At 42.4% G+C, this 23,227-nt stretch overlaps 1 protein-coding gene across 2 annotated transcripts in view; it reads left to right on the top strand.

Annotated features, from left to right (window-relative positions):
* UBTD2 (ubiquitin domain containing 2) overlaps window positions 1–23,227 on the top strand; it is a 73,764-nt gene that overhangs the window by 309 nt on the left and 50,228 nt on the right.

Below are 23,227 nucleotides of genomic sequence, written 5' to 3'. Positions count from 1 at the left end.
CCCCGCGCTCCGCTTCCGGCTGCCCTGCCGGCCGCGGGGATCGCCCCTTCCCGCCCCAGCTGCGAAGAAAAGTCCTCTGAGCGCCGGGGACGTAGCCCTCGGCCTCGCCGATCGCTCCGCTCGGCTCGGGGAAGTCGGACCCGAAGCTGCCCTTCTGGCCACCTCACTCCCTCTCCAGCCCGTTTAATTATTGAGAAACAGGATGGCGGCGCCGGGGTTGCGGAAAAGCAAATTGATGGCGGGGGGAGGGAGCTTGATGCGTTCCCTCCAACGGGCCCCGCCACATCTTTCCGCACCCTTCCTTGTTCAGTGGAGTTGGCTGGTCTCAGCTTTCCTGAGTTTCAGATGACAGCTGCCCCGGTTGGTTCCAAATTGGCCATTTAAACCCGCGAGTTTCTGGAGCTCGGCTGGGGGAGACTCCAGTGGCCGCAGGCATTGTATTAAGGAGGGGAGGGGAAACGGTCTTCCCGGGTAAAACGTGGCTTCTTGCTAGAGCTTGGGGGTGTTAGGCCGGTGTGCTGTCGGGGTGGGCTAATCAAATTCCCATCTGGCTTACGTAGAAGGAAAATTATGCAGGATAAAAGTACAAATGCAGTTGGACTCTGACTTACCCCAGTAAGATTAGTACTTTAAAAGTTTTCTAACACGGGAACGCACATCTACTTTATAGTAAAGGCGTGCTGAGGATAGGTATTTTAATTCAATCAGTAGTAGTTGTAGTATGGCAGTATAATAATAAAATTAGTTCTACCTTTATTTGACCTTTGGTTACGTCCATTCTGTAAAATATTTTAGTTATAAACAGCCTTTAGGCAAAGATGATAGCGTTGGTTTGATTTTTGACCTAATGTTAGCCGCCTTAAAATGTGCATGTTTGTAAATTTTTAAATTGTTTGGGTGTGGGAGGGTTTACAACTGTTTCTTAGCATACTGACATTTAGACCAGTTGCTTGCCATGTCACTTAAGCTCTCTTCACAAACCATGTACACCTAAGTTTTTTGACTGATGGATTTCCTGGCTTCCATGATGGTTAGCCATGCCACTTTATTAAAATCTATGGGTATCCTGTATGGCTAAATCCTGGGTAAATAACTTGAGAACTCAGTGAAAGTTGTCTTGAAAAAGTCCATGAAAATGCTACTTTATAGTGTATTTTATGTCGTAGCATTATTACTGGCACATTGAGACCCTCAGTGACAACAAAGCAGGAAGATAAAAAGGGCATGATTTAAAACAGCCTTGGGTTAAGGTCAAATTGGGGGTCAAAATGAATCTTCCTCTAGTTGTGGTGGTCATTAATGGTTCTGAAATATATTAGTATTTGTTATAGCTAGTGTTTGGTTTTAATTAAATTTTTTTCACACTCATTTTAATATTGTCGTAAGCATTTTGTTCTTCTCGGTAATGCATGTGGATTAATTTATTTAAGCCTTTTGGTAGTGTGACTTATGACCAGACAGGCATTATTAATATGGGCTTTAAAAAGCGTGAAATCTTAGCTTTGGGTAATTTATTACCAGTGGTATCCAGTTAGATAGCTATAGTATCAGTTTCTTTGAGGACTGAGTTCTCTGGACCATAAGCTGTGCTATACATAAAGTTTAGAAAAAGGAACATCAGCCACCAAACGTCTTTGTATTCTTTTGGAGAGAGTGCATGGGCCCTGATGTAACTGGGGTTGGGGAAGAGGCTCTTGGGCTAAAGGATTATTTCTGGAATTTGATTATGGACACTTTTATTCTCCATTATTGTCGTGATAATTAAGAGTTAATTGTGGTTTAGTGAAATTAACTCAGGTGTGTTGCAGGTTAACATATAAAAAAATTATTGCTTATTAAGTAGATTGTTGGGAAGGGAAAGACTTTTTCCTGAGGGTGTTGGCACAGATCCCTAGCTTTTCAAACATACTGTGGTAGTGAGTGAGGTTTGGGGGGGTTGTGGGGAGCTTGGTTTGGTTTCTCCAGACAGGTTCTTGCTTTGTCGCCCAAGCTGGAGTGCAGTGGCACAATCACAGCTCACTGCAGCCTTGACCTCCCTGGTACAAGTGATCCTTGTACCTCAGCCCCCCGAGTAACTAGGACCATGAGGTGCATTCCACCACACCCGGCTTATTTTCTTAAAATTTTTAGTAGAGGCGGGTTTTGCCGTGTTTTTAATCTGAATGTATTTGGTTATGAAAATTGTTGTATCAACATGGAGTCTTCACATGCTTCTTATAACGGGTTTAAACTTTTCATGACAGGTTTAATTACATTCACCAACCAGGCGGGGTGGCTCAGGCCTGTAATCCCAGCACTTTGGGATGCTGAGGCGGGAGGATTGCTTGAGCCCAGGAGTTGGAGACCAGCCCAGGCAACATAGTGAGACTCTGTCTTTAAAAAAATAAACAAAATAATTACATTCACAGGGTTTTGCAAACATCACCATTTTGGAATAGCTTGACCCTTTCTAAATATCAGCCAGCCTTAGTAAGAAAAAGATTTTTAAAAAAGTCTTTTGACCATTTGAAATACTATACTTTCCTTTTTCCCTCTGAATCCATCTCTTATGTATGCAAGTAATTATGTATATATCAATAAAAGCTTCCTCACTAGGTGTATTACTTCTTTGAAGGAGTTTGGGAGATTTTTATAAGAGACTGTAGAATGTGGAAGTGGCTTAATTCACATTCTAGGCTTTGCATTATCTGCTGTTTTGGAATTAATTGTTGTATTTTCCTCTGGCGTATACCTTGCCTAAAATTTAGTTTTTGAGCTCCAGCTACTTAGGCTTTTTTTAAATAAAAAAAAAAACTTTTATTTTTATATTTTGTTATTGAGATAGGGTCTTGCTCTGTCACCCAGGTTGAAGTACTGTGGCATGATTATAGATTACTGCAGCCTTGAACTCTTGGGCACAGGCAGTCCTCTGGTCTCAGCCACTTGAGTAGTTAGGCTGCTTTTTTTTTTTTTTTTTTGAGATGCACTCTTGCTGTGTTGCCCAGGCTGGAGTGCAGTGGCACGGTCTCCGCTCACTGCAGCCTCTGCCTCCCAGGTTCAAGAGATTCTCCTACCTCAGCCTCAGGAGTAGCTGAGATTACAGGTGCCCACCACCATGTCCAGCTACTTTTTTTGTATTTTTAGTAGAGACGGGGTTTTACCATGTTGGCCTGGCTGGTCTTGAACTCCTGACCTTTAAGTAATCTGCCTGCCTATGCTTTCCAAAGTGTTGGGATTACAGGTGTGAGCCCCTGTGCCCAGCCTGCTTTTTTTTTTTTTTTTAAATGCCTACTTTTAATCAAGGCAGGTATGTCATAGAAGTTATGTAAGATTATTTAACAGTTCTAAGCTTCCATGCTCCTAGAATTTCCCATTGGTTTGACTTTTTTTTTTTTGAGACGTAGTTTCGCTCTTGTTGCCCAGGCCGGAGTGCAGTGGCGTGATCTCGGCTCACTGCAACCTCCACCTCCCTGCTTCAAGCAGTTCTGCCTCAGCCTCCCAAGTAGCTGGCATTACAGGCGTGCACCACCATGCCTGGCTAGTTTCATATTTTTAGTGGAGACGGGATTTCACCTTGTTGGTCAGGCTGGTCTTGAACTCCTGACCTCAAGTGATCCATCCTCCTCGGCCTCCCAAAGTGCTGGGACCACAGGCGTGAGCCACCTTGCCCAGCCTGTTTTGACATTTTTAGACATTCTGTTTGGTTCTCCATCTTATTATAATGACATTGTGATGCTGGAGTTGGCACTTAGGACCTCTAGACAAGCCTTTAGCTTGTCTGGCATTTGCTAAGGAATTAAATCCTTTATGATTTTTAAAAATAAATATGTGGGCAGAAAATCCAATAAAATTGTATTAATTGAAGACAGCCAACAAGCTTTTCTTTTTTTCACCTCTTAAATGAAAGTATAGTGAGGTACAAAGTAACTTCTCACCTTCTGAGTGTGTCATTTATTTTGTACATTCAGTGCTGTCCTAAGAGAATTGACCGTGGTGGTCACAAGTTTTCAGGTTTACGGAGAACAACTGAATGCTGGACATTCATTCCTTTAGTAGTCTCTATTCCAGAATGTCTTGAGAACATCACGGAGTTCTTTCAGATACCTTATAGCAACCTTACAGACACCTACTCAATGAGTAACAATGGTTTTTGAATAGCATCTACCATTTATCCAGTATTTATTATATAACAGGTCCTAACAACCCTATGAGGTGAATAGTATCTCTGTCTCACAGATAAAGATTGAAGCCTAGAGCTATTATTCCGTTAGAGCAAAAATAATTTTGTTCCTTGCCATTACTTTTAATGGCAAAAACCGCAATTACTTTTGCGCCAACCTTTAATAACTTGCTCATCATCACATAGCTTATAACTGGCAGTCAGAGCTTAAACCCAGAGCTGCTATAAAGAATGCTAGTTTTCTGTTTTTCCCTAGTTTACTTTTTTAAAATTGTGGCAAAATTGGCCAGGCCCTGTAGCTCACGCCTGTAATCCCACCACATTGGGAAGCCAATGCAGGCAGATCACTTGAGGTCGGGAGTTCAAGACCAGCCTGGCCAACATGGAGAAACCCCATCTCTACTGAAAATACAAAAATTAGCTGGAAATGGTGGCAAGTGCCTGTAATCCCAGCTACTCAGGAGGCTAAGGCAGGAGAATTGCTTGAACATGGGAGGCAGAGGTTGCAGTGAGCCAGGATCACGCCATTGCACTCCAGCCTGGGTGACAGAGCGAGACTCCATCTCAAAATAAATAAAAATAAAATTGTGGCAAAACGTATAACAGAATTACCATCTCAACCATTTTTAAATGTATAATTCAGTGATATTGATTATATTCACAAAGTTATATGGTGTAGAATCATGTAATATTTGCTTTTGTTTGTGGTTTAATTACCATAATGTCTCCTGTGTTCATCCTGTGGTAGCATCTGTCCTTTTTATGGCTAAATAATATTCCATTGTATGTATATATACCGCTTTTTTTTTTTTTTTTCCCCTCCATAAGGCAGAGGCCTGCTCTATCGCCCAGGCTGGAATGCAATGGTGCCATTCCATTGCAGCTCACTGCAACCTCCACCTCCCAGGTTCAAGCGATTCTCCTGTCTCAGCCTTCCGAGTAGCTGGGATTATAGGCACGCACCACCACACCTGGCTAATTGTTTTTTTGTGTTTTTAGTAGAGATGGGGTTTCACCATGTTGGCCAGGCTGGTCTCGAACTCCTGCCCATGTATATACCACTTTTTTTTTTTTATCCATTCGTCTGTTGATGGACATTTGGGCTGCTTCCACATTTTGGTGTGAATGATGCCGCTCTGAACTTTGGTGTACAAGTATCTGTTTTCAGTCTCTGTCTCCGGTTCTTTCAGCTGTATAGGAGTGGAATTGATGGATCATATAGTAATTCTGTGTTTACCTTTTGGAAAAATTACCAGATTATTTTCTACCACTTATTCTTACCAGCAATGTATGATGGTTCCAGTTTCTCTGTATTTTCACCATCACTTCTTATATTCCATTTTTTAAATTACAGCAATTCTGAAGTAGTATCTTGTAGTTTGATTTGCATTTTCCTGATGAGTAGTGGTGTTGAGCACCTCTTTTCATGTCCATTTATACATCTTCCCTGGAAAAATATTTATTTATGCTCTTTGCTCATTTTTTGAGTTGTTTCGCTTTTTTTTTTTTTTTTTTTTAGTTGTAAGAGTTTTATGTATCTTGGATATTGAACCCTTATCAAATATATGATTTGCAGATATTTTCCCCCATTCTGTGAGTTGTCTTTTCATTCTCTTGATGGTGTCTTTTCATGTACAAAGGTTTGTTGTTGTTGTTTTTTAATAGACTCTTGCTTTATTACCCATGGTGGAGTGCAGTGGTGTAATCATGGCCTACTGCAGCCTCAACCTCCTGGGCTTAGCCAATCTTCCTGGTTCAGCCTCCTGAGTAACTGGGACCACAGGTGTGCACTACCACAGCCAGCTAATTTTTAAATTTTTTGTATAGACAGGGTCTTCCTGTGTTGTTGAGGCTGGTCTCAAACTCCCGGGCTTAAGTGATCCTCCTTCCTTGACCTCCCAAAATGCTGGGATTACAGGCATGAGCCACTGTGCATCACCTGAAGTTTGTAATTTTAATGATGTCCGATTTATCTATTTTTTCTTCTGTTGCTTGTGCTTTTAGTTTCAGTTTTAAATATAAAGTAACCTTTCACTGATGTATATAGAATAGAGCTATAGCCAATTAATTTGCAAATCTCACAGCTAACATTTGCTTTCTCAACAAGAAGTAGAAAACTTTTATTTCCTCTGTCTGATCTGATGGATCTGATGAAAGGTTATTAGCAGTGAAATGGTTCATAAAAGTCGACAATTCAGTTAACAGGGTAGCTAAAAAAGAAAAAAAGTTGACAAAAGTAATTCATGAATGTACTTCGTCTTTTTGTTCCCTTTTTTTTTTTTTTTTTTTTTTTTTTTGAGACAGAATCTGCTCTGTCACCCAGGCTGGAGTACAGTGGCATGATCTTGGCTCACTGCAGTCTCCGCCTCCCAGGTTGAAGCGATTCTCCTGCCTCAGCCTCCCAAGTAGCTGGGATTACAAGTGCGCACCACCACGCCTGGCTAATTTTTGTATGTTTAGTAGAGACAGGGTTTCACTATGTTGGCTAGACTGATCTCGAACTCCTGACCTCAAGTGATCCCCCACCTCAGCCTCTGAAAGTGCTGGAATTACAGGTGTGAGCCACTGTGTCCGGCCATTTGTTTCCTTTTTTTGTCTTCTCCCTTCCCTCCCTTCTCTCCCCCTTTCTCTTTCTTCCCTCTTTCCCTCCCTCTCTTTCTTTGTCTCTGCACCCCAATAATGAACCTTAAAAATGAAAGCATCTGTCCTAAGAGAACATAATGCAACTGGCCCACGTGTACGGGGTCAGAAGGCTTGGGGGACTGGTCTTCGCCCCAGTTGATTATCTAGCTCAGTTTGTAAACTGATAGTACATGAGTCACATCCAGTCAACAAACATGCTTTATTTGGCCTGTATAATGTTTTTAAAATCATACCAGATAGAAGAATGATTATGAAGTAAAGCTTGGAAGTGGTTGTAAATAATACATGCATGGGGTAATGGTTGATAAAGTGGCTGCTTTGGCTTGAGCAGTGCGTGTGAGAGAAAATGATAGAGAAACGACAGGTAGGCCGGGCGCGGTGGCTCAAGCCTGTAATCCCAGCACTCTGGGAGGCCGAGATGGGTGGATCACGAGGTCAGAAGATCGAGACCATCCTGGCGAACACGGTGAAACCCCGTCTCTACTAAAAAATACAAAAACTAGCCGGGCGAGATGGCGGGCGCCTGTAGTCCCAGTTACTTGGGAGGCTGAGGCAGGAGAATGGCGTAAACCCGGGAGGCGGAGCTTGCAGTGAGCTGAGATCCGGCCACTGCACTCCAGCCCGGGCGACAGAGCGAGACTCCGTCTCAAAAAAAAAAAAAAAAAAAAAAAGAAACGACAGGTATTGAGTAGGATGTTACTGTGGACTCTTGAAGAGCTTATCATCTGATGAAAAGAGGGTACTGACTGCTAAATATCATTCACTAAATATTAGTTGAACCACTGTTATGTACTAGTTACTGGGATTACAACAGAGGGAAAAAATCTCTGCCCTCAAAGGAATTTACAGTCTAGTACTTTGCTGCTCAAAAAGTTTTGTCTCTGGATCAGCAATATTGGTATCACCTTGGCAGCATGTTAGAAGTTCAGAGCCTCAAACCCCACCTTAGACCTACAGAATCTGCATTTTCACAAGATTCTCAAGTGATTTCCTATGTACATTAATGTTTGAGAAGCACTGGTATAGGATTGCCTAAAGTGGGAAGAGACTAGGGCGAGGAACCCATCAGGGAAAAAGACAGCATGAGTTGGTGATTTATTGGATGTAGGGATACAGAAGAGAAAAAGAGAAGTAAAATAATACGATGTTTATGAACCTGAGTGACCAGGAATATTGAGGTAGCTTGGCAGGTTTTGGGGAATAAGAAAGATATCTGGCCGGGCACGGTGGCTCACGCCTGTAATCCCAGCTCTCAGGGAGGCAGAGGCGGGAGGATAGCTTGAGCCCAGGAGTTCGAGACCTGCCTGGGTAATATAGCGAGACCCCGTTCTCCACAAAAAGGAAAAAAAAAAAAAGAAAGATATCTGGGAGAAGCCCTGGTTTAGCATTCAGTATATGTTAAGGTATAGGTGACAGAAGAATGTTTAAGTGGAGTCACCATTTAGTGTGGCACGGAAATTTAGATAGGGAACTCCTAGATGCTTAGGGCTATGATTGTGGATTTTGGGATGAGCTGGGGTGAGTTGACTGAAGGTGTAAAAGTGAATGACTGCCAATAAGTAAGTGAAAGAGGAGACGAATACTAAGAATTGAGTCATGAGAGTTTCATAAAGGGTGAAGCAATAAGAAAATCACCTCTAATCAGGCCTGACACATAGTAAGTAGGTACTTAGTATACTGAATTTTGTTGAATTGGGAAATAGGGAAGCAGGTTTCTGCTTGTAAAACTAATCTGGTTGCATTTAGAACAGATCATTCTTGAAATTTCAGAAAATAATTTGGTTCAGTAACTTGGTTCTAGCTATGGTGTGATATAGTTTGACTGTGTTCCCACCCAAAACTCATCCTGAATTGTAGTTTTCATAATCTCCACGTGTCATAGGAGAGACCCGGTGGGAGGTAATTGAATCATGGGGGTGGTTACCTCCATGCTGTTCTTGTGATAGTGAGTGAGTTCTCACAAGATCTGGTTTTATAAGGGACTTTTCCCCATTTCGCTTGGCACTTCTTCCTCCTGCCATGTGAACAAGGACGTGTTTGCTGCCCCTTCTACCGTGATTGTAAGTTTCCTGAGGCCTCCCCAGCCCTACGGAACTGTGAGTCAATTAAACCTCTTTCCTTTATAAATTACCCAGTCTCAGGCAGTTCTTTATAGTAGCATGAGAACGGACTAATACATGATGTTTGCAAAAATTCTAGCTGTAGTTTGTTACTCATATCCTAAAACAAGGTAGATTTCTTGGGTATGCAATTCCAGAATATACCAGTAGCCCTTTTGAGGTTGGTGTGGTTCAGGACAAACACATTCTCTATAAGACTTTCTTCACCAAGAATGTCGTGTGTACTTCTTTCTTATGTATTTTCAGTGTCCATTGTATTCTACACATCATCTAACTGGTTTATTGAATTTTCTTATGCTTCTGTTCTTTGGGTTGTGCCAATAGTAAAGAGTAAAACAGCCGGGTGCAGTGGGTGACACCTGTAATCCCAGCACTTTGGGAGGCTGAGGTTGGCAGATCATGAGGTCAGGAGATCAAGACCATCCTGGCCAACATGGTGAAACCTTGTCTCTACTAAAAATACAAAAATTAGCTAGGCGTGGTTGCATGTGCCTATAGTCCTAGCTACTCAGGAGGCTGAGGCAGGATAATCGCTTGAACCTGGGAGGTGGAGGTTGCAGTTAGCTGAGATTGCGCCACTGTATTCCAAGCCTGGCGACACAGTGAGACTCCATCTCAAAAAAAAAAAAAAAAGGTAAAGCAAAATTGAGCATGAGGAGGACTAAAGATTTAGTCTCCTTTTACCCCTAGTGTGATAGTGGAAGTAAAAATCCTTCGTATTTTCTGGGTCGGTGAACTCCGGGGCGTTATGAGAGAGGTGCCTAAAATTTCATACCACTTTGGCAAGAGACTTGTAGGATATTTACTTGATAGAAAGCAGAAGGCAGCAAATTTTACTAGGATAAGTGGAGTTGTGGGGAGGGGACCAAAAGGAAAATGGGCAGCAAGAAGACACAGGTTGAAAATACAGTGGTATTCTGGGTAGGCAGGTCTGTCAGGTATGGGAACTTAATATATAGGTCAAGGAAGCTACAGTTGGAAAATATTGGACATGGGGAGAGCTGAATCCTCTTTGCGAAAAGTTTTAGCACTAGTGTTTACGTTAAAAACTGACATGGACCATTGTAGCTGCTCCCTGATCATCTACCTTCCATTGGGCTAGTCCCACTCCATTTTCAATTTTCTATCAATAAAGGATTGGAATTTATGTTGGAAGTTTTTTTTGTTTTGTTTTGTTTTGTTTTTGAGAGGGAGTCTGTTGCCCAGGCTGGAGTGCAGTGGTAGGATCTTGGCTCACTGCAACCTCTGCCTCCCAGGTTCAAGCAATTCTCCTGCCTCAGCCTCTGAAATAGCTGGGATTACAGGCGCCCGCCACCATGCCTGGCTAATTTTTGTATTTTTAGTAGAGACGGGGTTTTACCACGTTGGCCAGGCTGGTCTCGAACTCCTAACCTCAGGTGATCCGCCCGCCTCGGCCTCCCAAAGTGCTGGGATTACAGGTGTGAGCCGCCATGCCCAGCCAGAAGGCATTTTAAAAGAAGAATCTTGCAGTGGACATTATGTGAGGATTTTTTTCATCTCTAATTTAAATTTATTTAGGAATCAGTTATTAGTGCTGCATTTTATGGACAGAAACTTTAATCCATTAGACATGATAGCAATTTTTATTCTTCTGACTTTTGATAGCCCTAGTCTATAATGCCTCTTCTTTGGACAGATTTTAATAGATGGGTTTTATTTTTAAATCTGCCTGATTTTCCTACTCTATATGCAAAGCTGTGTATATAACAAAGTACCTTGTTAGTACTACTTTACCCAGGTGAGTCCTCTAATGAGAATGATTATGAGTATTAAATCACTGGTAACAAAATTTTGCCTTTACATTGATGCATTTATCTCTTGTAGCTTTTGACCAAAACACATTCTTACCTTGTTGCAGGAAAACATTAGGTTTATTTAGTTTAAGCAACATGATCAAATTAACTGGACATGATCAATTTGCTGATTTAATGATTCTCATTTTTTCCTTACTGCAGACCACCTGAGTGGTTATCTTCATTTGGGGGGCCACTGCACCTGATTCTCCTCATGCCCCTCCTCATCCTTCGCATCTTTCCGCTTCTGCTTATCTGGCAGAACTAGGCTGTCAGCAAGCTTTTTCTTGAGTCACTGGTAATTCAAGGACCATAGGCTGAGACTTTACTAATGCATATGTACTTAAAGATGCATGTGTGTTGGCCAGGAACAATCAGCGTGTATTTGTCTTGCATCAGCTACTTTGACATGCCATCAGCAAGAATCGAGTTTGGTTTTTAATATAACCGTATATTGAGCTGAGCAGTTAAATACTGCTGAGTGTACATTGGGTGTTGTAATGCCATATTTTTGCATGTTTGCAGTGAAACTTAGAAGTTTCCATTATTGCTGTTTTCTGAAGTGGAATTTCTGTTGAAGTTAGACATCTAAGAAAAATGAAATATTTACATGTGAAAATCATTCTAAATGAATTTTATTTGAGTGTGAGGTCATAATTATATTTACGTTTGCTCAAAACTTGACTAAGTAATTAATTAGTGACTATTGGGCTTTTCTGATTGAGTTCTTACCCTCACAGTAAAACTTTTAATTTTTTTTTTGCATTTATTGTAGTGGGCTTTTAGGTATAAGCAAGGTCAAACTATTTCTTTGCATTGGTTCGTAGTTTCCATTCTTGTGGGCTATGTGACAATATCAAGGGAGTGGAGTAACAAATAGTTCAGTTCATTTAGTTATGAATCTGCCTTCAACTTAGGGCAGGCCCTTTATTTCTTAAGTGAGTTAAGATGCTTCTTCCTGAAACTTTAAAAAATAGTCTCCATTATTCCAACTCCCAGCACTTGACCCTAGCTGTAATTAGAGATACAAATAAGGCCTGCTGTGTGATATTAAGTACCTTATGGCCTACTTGCGGAATCATACATTTAGGTAGAACTTAGTAAAGTTTAAAAAGTCTCTACAGCAATCAATATATTATATAAGTTCAAGGAGGAGTGGGGAGCAGGGTCAGAAAGCGTCACTGAAACAGTAATACAAGAACTTGGTCTTGTTTTTGTTTTTTGAGATGGAGTCTTAGCTCTGTCGCCCAGGCTGGAGTGCAGTGACGCGACCTCGGCTCACTGCAAGCTCTGCCTCCCGGGGTCACGCCAGTCTCCTGCCTCAGCCTCCTGAGTAGCTGGGACTACAGGTGCCCACCACCACGCCCGGCTAATTTTTTATATTTTTAGTAGAGACGGGGTTTCACTGTGTTAGCCAGGATGGTCTTGATCTTCTGACCTTGTAATCCACCTGCCTTGGCCTCCCAAAGTGCTGGGATTACAGGTGTGAGCTACCTCGCCCAGCCCAAGAAGTTGGTGTTAAAAGAGGATTAGATGAAGAAAAGGCAGAGAAGGGCATCATTCTGTATGTAGAGGAAATTACTTGTACAGAGAGAGCATAAAAAAGAAACGTAGCGTTTAGGCGGATTGCTAAGAAGCTTGTAGAGGAGATAGGTGAAATGTGAAGTTATTAAGATATGTTATTAGATTTGGGAAGGCAGGATTGCCATAATCAGACCAAGTTGTGAGACTATATTATAGGTGATATTAATTAAGTGGTTTAAAATTTTTGTTTTTTGTGCTTCTAACAGGCAATTCCCATGTAATGCTGCATTTTGCAAGGTTATTTTATATAAAATTCTAATGTACTAGGTTATTATAGTCTAACAGATTTTTATTCTGTTATAATTTTAATGCTACAGGTTGGACACCCCTAATCCAAAATTAGAGGACTTCAGGTTTTCAGATTAGGGATACTCACTTACTATGTGTGCTGCAAGTATTCAAATCTGAAAAACTCTAAAATTCTAGGCTGGGTGCGGTGGCTCACGCCTGTAATCCCAGCACTTTGGGAGGCCGAGGTGGGCGGATCACGAGGTCAGGAGATCGAGACCATCCTGGTGAACATGGTGAAACCCCGTCTTTTACTAAAATACAAAAAAATTAGATTGGCATGGTGGTGGGCGCCTGTAGTCCCAGCTACTCGGGAGGCTGAGGCAAGGGAATCTCTTGAACCCGGGTGGCAGAGGTTGAAGAGCCGAGGTCACGCCATCGCACTCCAGCCTGGGCAACAAGAGCAAAACTCCATCTCAAAAAAAAAAAAAAAAAATCCTAAATACTTCTAGTTTCAGAACTTTTGAATAAGAGCTATTCAATCTGTGTTATCACAGATTAAGCATAAGAAATGTATTTAAATTAAAAATTAGGGCAAGTAGTGGCTGTGCCTGTAGTCCCAGCTACTTGTGAGGCTGAGGTGGGAGGATCTGTTTGAGCCCATGAGTTCAAGGCTGCAATGAGCTGTGATTGTGCCATTGCACTCCAGCCTGGGTGACAGAGCAAGACTGTCTCTCTTTTTTTTTTTTTTTAATTGAGACAGTCTTGCTCTGTCGCCCAGGCTGGAGTGCAATGATGCAATCTTGGCTCACTGCAACTTTTGCCTCCTGGTTCAAACGATTCTCCTGCCTCAGCCTCCTGAGTAGCTGGGATTACAGGTGTGCACCACCACGCCCAGCTAATTTTTTGTATTTTTAGTAGAGACGGGGTTTCACCACGTTGGCCGAGCTGGTCTAGAACTCCTGACCTTGTGATCTGCCTGCCTCAGCCTCCCAAAGTGCTGGGATTACAGGCGTGAGCCACCGTGCCTGGCCTACCCTGACTCTTAAAAAAAATGTGTTTAACTTTTTTTTTTTACATGCACTTGTATGTTTGTTACAGAATCAGTCTGTGTCTCTTAAATCCCAATTTTCTGGCATATGGAAAGAATTTGGTCTAAGATTCTTCAAAGCACTTGGGTTTTAATCTTGTTATGGAAAGAGGCCTCCATTAGCTGTGTTCGACTCAATTTCTTTCATTGTTGAAAGGAGTGGATGGATTAGACCATCTTTACCAAGGTTACATCCAATTCTTTTTTACAAACTTTTTTTTTTTTTTTTTCACTTTTTTGAGACAGGGCCTCATTCTGTTGCCCAGACTGGAGCGCAGTGGTGCGATCTCGGCTCACTGCAACCTTAGCCTCCCGAGGAGCTAGGATTACAGGCGCACGCCCACTACCACCCGGCTAATTTTTGTATTTTTCGTAGAAATGGGGTTTCACCATGTCAGCCAGGCTGGTCTCCAACTCCTAACCTCAAATGATCCACCCGCCTTGGCCTCCCAAAGTGCTGGGATTACAGGCATGAGCCACCCCACCCTGCCCAAACTTTTTAAATGACAATTTTCAAACATACTGAAAAGTTGGAAGACTCTAGTACAGAAACACTTGAACGCCTGTCACCTATATTAAACAAATGATATTTTGTCATATTTATATATCTTTTTTGATATATATTCCTTTGTATATCTCTTTTTTTTTTTGCACTTAACTGTTTGAAAGTAAATATAGACATCATGACACTTCAACATGAATCTCTTAAAAATAAAGCTGTTCTCCTATGTAACCACAGTACCATTATCACTACTAAGAAGGATTAACTATTATATCTTCATGTCCTCTGAGATCGGGTCCATAGTCCAGATCCCTTAATTGTCCTCAAAATGTCTTTTTTTTTTTTTTGAGACGGAGTCTCGCTCTGTCACCCAGGCTGGAGTGCAGTGGCCGGATCTCAGCTCACTGCAAGCTCCGCCTCCCGGGTTCACGCCATTCTCCTGCCTCAGCCTCCCAAGTAGCTGGGACTACATTGGGCCGGGCGCAGTGGCTCACGCCTGTAATCCCAGCACTTTGGGAGGCCGAGACGGGCGGATCACGAGGTCAGGAGATCGAGACCATCCTGGCTAACACGGTGAAACCCCGTCTCTACTAAAAATCCAAAAAATTAGCCGGGCGTGTTGGTGGACGCCTGTAGTCCCAGCTACTCGGGAGGCTGAGACAGGAGAATGGCGTGAACCTGGGAGGCGGAGCTTGCAGTGAGCCGAGATCGCGCCACTGCATTCCAGCCTGGGCGACAGAGCGAGACTCTCAAAAAAAAAAAAAAAAAAAAAAAAATTTTATAACTGGGATTTTCCCCCCCAATCAGATCTTATCAGCATTTAGACATTGCATTTGTCACTTCAGTCTTTTAAAATCCAGAACTACTCCTCCTCTTTGTCCCTATGACATTTTCTTTTTTTAAGATGGGATCTCACTCTGTTGCCCAGGCTGGAGTGTAGTGGCATAATCTCGGTTCACTGCAACCTCTGCCTCCCGGGTTCAAGCAATTCTTCTGCCTCAGCCTCCCAAGTAGCTGGGGAATACAGGCGTACCACCATGCCCAGCTAATTTTTGTATTTTTTGGTGGAGACAAGGTTTTACCATGTTGGTCAGGCTAGTCTTGAACTCCTGACCTCAAGTGGTCTGCCGTGCCCGACCGACATTGATTTTTTGAAGAGTCTTGTAGAATGTACCACAATCTGGATTTGTCTGAATGTGGCCTTGTATCATTTGATGTGTGCTCTAGCCTCTGTTTTCCCTGGAAATTAGGTAGATTTAATTCTACAGAGGATGGTTTAACTCTTTTCCAGGCTACAGTAGATCCACACTCTTCCCACTTCTCTTTTTCTGTGTTCCAACTAGGATAATCTTTCATTATTGACCAACTCTGAGCCTTTTTCTCATTTTTCTACCCATAAATAATCTTGCCATTTTCTGAACTTCCTTAATACTATTCTTATAGTACTTATCCTCCCCACTCTATTTAAAAAAAAAAAAAAAATTTCTATCATGGCTGTTTTTATACATTACTTATCTTCACACAATGTAAGCTGCATTGGACCTGGGGCAGAGTACTGGTTCTCTCATAATGCTTTAGGCTCAATTATCATTTGTGTGGAACACATCTTTGACTTTTTAATGGCATTGGAAAGAAAATAATATGCCCTTAATAGAAGGCTTTCTTAGTTCTAGAACAGGAGCTTTGTTAAATCGGACCATATAGTGTAATGAAAAGATCTGGGAGTCAGAAGAACCCTTGAGTGCTAGTTCCTCTCATCTTCCATTTCTTTATGACCTTAAACAAGTCAATTGACTTCCCAGCTTTCGTTTTTAAGTATGGTAGATGAAATCAGTAGATTCAGACGTTAACATGGAATCTTCTTTTTTTAAAATCTGACATTGAACACTAACATATCAGCCTCACTATTTGATTTCTTTATATTTTATTTTGATGGTATGGAATCAGTAAAGTCCTGGTACACAAAAAAATTTTTAAACCTGATTTAGAGTCTCATAAAGTTCTGTAGGAGATTTTAAGTTTGAATCACCAACATCATCAGCTGTACTCAGAAGTTAAACACATCGTGTCAAGCAGTGTGATGATTTAAGTTATATTTTCTCTGAGTATTTTTGTTTACTTTATGTTGACGAGAGCATATACTTAGCAGATGCATCTGAGCTTGCTGTGACATTTAGTGGAACCTAGACATCCATGTACTGTGTTAATGTGCTCACTTGTACAGTTTTACAGGACTGGATGTATACACCATGCAGACCTGTGGTTTTCCCAGTCAGTAACACATTTGCAGGAAGTTTCCCAAATTTCATATATGCGTAAAGATGACAAGAGAAACTTCATTCCAGTGCCTTTACAATCATTTTGACCTGGTGGCATAAGCTAACATGTCTCATGATGGTCTTCATATTAGAAACTTAACATTTGTGGAACTTTTTATTGTAGTTCTTAAAAATAGCAAAAATGTGTTTTACAGAGTAATCTCAGTGATGTTTATGGATCTCTGAAGCAAGTGTTTCTTTTGTTCTCTTGGGTTCTTTGGAATCAGTTTTTAAAGTCATATGGTAAGATCCTAGGGAAAATCTTTTTTTAAAGAGAGGCTCTCACTCTGTTACCTAGTGGAGTGCAGTGATGTGATCAAAGTTCACTGCAGTCTCAAACTCCTGGGCGGTCAAGCAATCCTCCTGCCTCAGTCAGCTTCTAGGATAGCTAGGATTATAGGTGCACACCACTGCACCTGGCTTTTTTCTAAAATTTCTAAGTTTTTTTGTATAGATGGTATCTTGCTTTGTTGCCCAGGCTGATCTTGAGGTCCTGACTTCAAGTGATCTGCCCTGCCTGGGCCTCCCAAAGTGTTAGGATCACAGGCATGAGCTACTGCAGCCGGCCAGCTTTTGGCTACTTGATGTACTGTAAGTGAAGTTGTTTGTTTATGATGTGAACCTTACCTCTTAGCCCATTTGAAGCTAGAAATGCGACTTAGCACTATTAGGCCTACTCTCCCTATCTCTCACCTGACATTACTTTTCTCCTTTCTCTCTTGGGCATAAAATATTGCATCTCTTTGCCTCCAGTTGGAGCAGACTTATATTATGTTTAGCCATAGGAAATTCAGACGGGAAGTACTGCATGGAAAAGGGGCCAGTGGATGAGATGTGTTTGACAGTTTGGCTGTGGCTTGTGAAGTAGGAACCAGAATAGATGGCATGCTAAGAAGGACCTGGTAGGTAAAGTCTGGTGTCTGCTCTGCTGTTGTTTTAAAAATCTGACTGTTGCTTATAAAGAATGGATTAGATTCAGATGAAACAAGTGGGATGCTGATACAGTCTTTACATCTAGTGACTCACGCACAGCTTCTTCCCATTTTAGGGCTTTCATGCTGTTCCCTTTACTTGGAATCTAAACAATGTGTGGTGCTGGGCACGGTAGCTCACACCTGTAATCCCAGCACTTTGGGAGGCTGAGGCGGGTGGATCACCTGAGGTCAGGAGTTCAAGACCAGCCTGGCTAACACGGTGAAACCCCATCTCTACTAAAAATAGAAAAATTAGCCGGGCATGGTGGTGCATGCCTGTGATCCCAGCTACTCAGAAGGCTGAGGCAGGAGAATCACTTGAACCTGGGAGACAGAGGTTGCGGAGCCGAGATCTTGCCACTGCACTCCAGCCTGGGTGACAGAGCAAGACTCTCTCAAAAAAAAAAAAAAAAAAAAAAAAAAAGTGGTGTTTTTTATTATAGTTCTTAAAACTAGCATGTCCCTCCCATTTGCTTTAAAAAATTGCTTTTAGAAATTATTTCTTTACTTATATGCTTCCCGTCTTCCCCCAGAATATTGTAAGCACTGTGAGGGCAAGGATTTTGTCTGATTTGTTCTTTAATATATCCATGGTATCTGGTATAGTGCCTAGTACATCTGCAATAAATAGTTGTTGCTTGAGTAAATAAGTGAAATAATGAATAGACAGTTGTGGCTCTTTTATCATTTGGAGAATGAAAAGTTTGCTACTTGGCTTTAATTATTTCATTTGGGTTTTGGGTGAAATTATTTTATTACTGACTGGTTCCTTAGTTGTACAGAAGCCTATTATCTTTAGAGAGACTCTTTACAGTAATTAACTCAGATAGATTCTTATTTGCCTGGTGAAAGGAGGCAGTGATCTAATTTGCTTGTTAAGAGTTTCCTACTTATTTTGTGTTTGTGTATTTTATTCTGTCATCCTTAGCAAACCTAGTGGTGACCTGACTTGCTTTGGAGGTGAACAGAGGGTTAATTGCATGTATAGCCTATTCAGCCCAGTGGAATTAGGTTGCCCTTGGGCTGATCTGTACTTATGTTGAATGAAGCAGAAATTCAGGCTTCATGTGTAGCCTATACTGAGTACTGTATAAATAGGAAGTAATGACAACAACTTTTAAGAATTCTCTGAATTTTTTTTATTTGTTTTTTTTTGGTTTTTTTTTTTTTTTTTTTTTTTTTTTTTGAGATGGGGTCCCCCTCTATCTTCTAGGCTGGAGTGCAGTGGCGCAACCACAACTGACTGCAACCTTGACCTCCTGGGCTCAAGTCATCTTCTCACCTTAGCTTTCTGAGTGGCTGGGACTATAGGCGCATGTCACTATGCCTGGTTAATTTTTTTATTTTTTGTAGAAATGGGGGTCTCACCATGCCCAGGTTGGTTTCAAACTCCTGGGCTCAGGTGATCCTCTTGTCTTAGCCTCCCAGAGTGCTGGGATTACAGGCATGAGCCACCATGTGTGCCCAGCCCCTTGGGTTATTTTTTTTAATTTTTAAATTTTTTTCTTTTTTGAGACAGAGTCTTGCTCTGTCTCCCAGGCTAGAGTTCTGTGGCGCTATCTTGGCTCACTGCAACCTCTGCTTCCTGGGTTCAAGTGATTCTCCTGCCTCGGCCTCCCAAGTAGCTGGGATTACAGGCGTGTGCCACCACACCTGGCTATTTTTTTGTATTTTTAGTAGAGATGGGGTTTCACCATTAGCCAGGCTGGTCTTGAACTCCTGACCTCAAGTGATCCACTTGCCTCAGCCTCCCAAAGTCCTGGGATTACAGGTGTGAGCCACCGCGCCTGGCCAGGTTGCTTTATTTTAAGCAGACATTTTAGAGGATGTTGGAGGAGGAGGAGGAGAAGAATCTGAGGACAAGTTATTGCTGGTACTGATTTTTAGAATACTTGTCGAGGCTGCAGTGAGCCGTAATTGAGCCACTGCATTTCAGCCTGGGTGATGGTAAGACCCTGTTTCAAAAAAAATAAAAGTAAATAAAATACTAAAGACTAATTTTATTTCAGGGGTCAGGCTTATTCATCCTTGGCCGGGTGCAGTGGCTCAAGCCTGTAATCCCAGCACTTTGGGAGGCTGAGACCATCCTGGCTAACACGGTGAAACCCCGTCTCTACTTAAAAATACAAAAAAACTAGCCGGGCGAGGTGGCGGGCGCCTGTAGTCCCAGCTACCTGGGAGGCTGAGGCAGGAGAATGGGATAAACCCAGGAGGCGGAGCTTGCAGTGAGCTGAGATCCGGCCACTGCACTCCAGCCTGGGCGACAGAGCGAGACTCCGTCTCAAAAAAAAAAAAGAATTATTCATCCTTTATCTTTTTATTTGAAACCACATTTCACCATATAAAAATTAGAGCCCAGGTGTGTTGTTGCGCACCTGTAGTCTCAGCTACTCTGGAGGCTGAGGCGGGAGGAGTGCTTGAGCCCAATCTGGCAAGGTTCCATCTCAAAAAAATTACACACGTGTGTGCATTGTATCTTGGGGAGAATTTATTACTCAAGTTTTTATAACTTTATATAACATACAATTTAAACTTTATAACATGTTTATGCCTTTATAATACATGCCTTGTATTATGAGATGTTTAGTAATACAGATATATTTCACAACTTCCGTCCTTATTTTTACTTACAAAAATCTCCCTTCCCAACTCTTGTTATTTTCACAACAAATGTACCCTGAATACACCTAGAGACATACTTGAACTTGTATGTAAGTATCTCAACAGTGATTTAATAAACAATGGGTACATAATAAAATACCAGTTGAGGCCGGGTACTGTGGCTCACACCTGTAATCTTAGCACTTTGGGAGGCCAAGGTAAGCAGATTGCTTGAGCTCAGGAGTTCAAGACCAGCCTGGGCAAGATGGCGAAACCCTGCCTGTAGAAAAAAATTAACTGGGTGTGGTGGTGTGCACCTGTAGTCTCAGCTGCTTGGGGGGCTGAGGTGGGAGGATCGCTCGAGTCTGGAGGTGGTGGCTGCAGTGAGCCACCAAGATCGTACTACTGCACTCCACCCTAGGCAACAGAGACCCTGTCTCAAAAAAAAACAAAACAAACAAAAAAAACTAGTTGAATGCATATGAGTGTATCTTATTGAAGTTATTAATAGCTTTTCAGTTGTTTAAGTTTCACAAGTACAATTAACAGACATGAAAAGAACTGTGATTGTTTTTTTTTTTTTGTTTTTTTTTTTTTTTTTGAGACGGAGTCTCGCTCTGTTGCCCAGGCTGGAGTGCAGTGGCCGGATCTCAGCTCACTGCAAGCTCCGCCTCCCAGGTTTACGCCATTCTCCTTTCTCAGCCTCCCGAGTAGCTGGGACTACAGGCGCCCGCCACCTCGCCCGGCTAGTTTTTTGTATTTTTTAGTAGAGGCGGGGTTTCACTGTGTTAGCCAGGATGGTCTCGATCTCCTGACCTCGTGATCCGCCCGTCTCGGCCTCCCAAAGTGCTGGGATTACAGGCTTGAGCCACCGCGCCCGGCCGGAACTGTGATTGTTAATGACACTTTTTTTTGAGGAGTCTCGCCCTGTCATGTGGGCTGGAGTGCAGTGGCGTGATCTTGGCCTACTGCAACCTCCGCCTCCTAGGTTCAAGCGATTCTCCTACCTCAGCTTCCCAAGTAGCTGGGAGTACAGGCACATGCCACCATGCCCGGCTAATTTTTTTTGTATTTTTAGTAGAGATGGGGTTTCACCTTGTTGGTCTAGAACGCCTGACCTCAAGTGATCCGTCCACCTCAACCTCCCAAAATGCCGGGATTATAGACATGAGCCACCATGCCTGGCTGTTAATGATAGATTTTATTGTACATTTTTATTTTTGAAGAATCTTCATATACATTTTCTTGATTTTTCTTTTCTTTTTTGAGATGGATCTCTCTCTGTCACCCAGGCTGGAATGCAGTGGCACGATCTTGGCTTGCTGCAACCTCTGCCTCCTGGGTTTAAGTGATTCTTCTCTCTCAGCTGCCCAAGTAGGTGGGATAGGCGTGTGCCACCATGACCAGCTAATTTTTTGCCTTTTTAGTAGAGATGGGGTTTCACCATGTTGGCCAGGCTGGTTTCGAACTCCTCACCTCACGTGATCCACCTGCCTCAGCCTCCCAAAGTGCTGGGATTACAGGTGTGAGCTACTGCTCCCGGCCACATTTTCTTGATTCTTAAAAAGATCCACTGACTTTGATGAAGACTGATATTAATATTGACATCTTATAGTGGAGGAAACTGAGGCACAGGGCCTCAGTTCTGATTTTGATCTGAAAGAGAAAAAGAGTAGCCAAAACTGTAAGCTTTGTCTTCTGTTGTCTGGTTTAGTATTCTCTCTACAGATGGTGGGGGTTTTTGGTTGGCTTTTCTTTCCTTGCAGTAGAAGTGTATGTGAGTGAGGCCGGGTGTGGTGGTTCATGCTTGTAATTCCAGCACTCTGGGAGGCAGAAGCAGGCGGATCACTGGAGGCCAGGAGTTTGAGACCAGCCTGGCCAATATGGCGAAACCCATCTCTGTTAAAAATACAAAAATTAGCTGGATGTGGAGGCGCATGCCTGTAATCCCAGCTACTAAGGAGGCTAAGGCATGAGAATCACTTGAATCTGGAAAGCGGAGCTTGCAGTGAGCTGAGATTGTGCCACTGCACTCCAGCCTGGGCAACAGAGTGAGACTCTGTCTCAAAAAAAAAAAAAAAAAGTGTGTGTAATTGTTTTCCTTCATGACAGTAAACACAGTTATTATCTAACTGGATCAAGTAGAAAAAGGCATAATCCTTGTGCCCCTTTAGTTGGTTGTATTCTTTCTCATTATCTTTGCCTTTTATCCCAGGCTGAATGTTTTCAGCTTAACACTCCATTCAAACTTGACTTGAATTTAGCAGTTGAACTGTGTGGGGAAAGAAGTTTCCTTGAGCTCCTTGAGGTACAAGAAAGGAAGGCATTGTTTTTTGTTTTTTTGTTTTTTTTTTTTTTTTGAGACAGAGTCTCGCTCTGTCACCCAGGCTGGAGTGCAGTGGCCGGATCTCAGCTCACTGCAAGCTCCGCCTCCCGGGTTCCCGCCATTCTCCTGTCTCAGCCTCCCGAGTAGCTGGGACTACAGGCGCCCGCCACCTCGCCCGGCTAGTTTTTTGTATTTTTAGTAGAGACGGGGTTTCACCGTGTTAGCCAGGCTGGTCTCGATCTCCTGACCTCGTAATCCGCCCGTCTCGGCCTCCCAAAGTGCTGGGATTACAGGCTTGAGCCACCGTGCCCGGCCAAGGAAGGCATTGTTTAATCTGTAGAAAGATTAACAAAATTTTTCTAGGCCTGTGCTCTTCAATCACTTAGTGGAGTATTGGAAAATCTATCTGTTATAAAGTGGTGCTTGTTCCAAGGGGTAAGTTGAAGGAGATTACATGAAAGTGTTCTCCTGCACTTAGAGTATCAGCATATGGTCATTTGGGGTCACCTTCTGGTTTTATAGTTGATAAAGGCAGCAGAGACATTCTTGCTTCCTAAAGTATCTTACTTAGAAGTGGATGGCGGGGGGAACCTACAGTGGTCCTGTAATACAGAGTTTCGTTATCATAGCTTGTGCTTTTTCTGATAGTCACCCATTTTTGTATTGGGCAGTTACCTGGATAATCGTTTAAACTTGATGGTGATTCAAGAGCTTTTAAGGCTTTGATCATTGTTGTATTGCTAAACATTAACACATAGGGCCTGTTGAACAGACCCTGGCTTTCACTGCTCTGGGTTTGTGATGGCTGCATCATGTCACAGAGATGATCTTCCTAAATGAATCAGACTAGTTCATATTCTCTTTAAAT

Source organism: Macaca mulatta, chromosome 6, assembly GCF_049350105.2.
Source record: "Macaca mulatta isolate MMU2019108-1 chromosome 6, T2T-MMU8v2.0, whole genome shotgun sequence".
Classification (NCBI taxonomy): Eukaryota; Metazoa; Chordata; class Mammalia; order Primates; family Cercopithecidae; genus Macaca; species Macaca mulatta.
The sequence above is the reverse complement of the archived record's forward strand: the minus strand, read 5'-3'. Positions and strand labels throughout refer to the sequence as shown.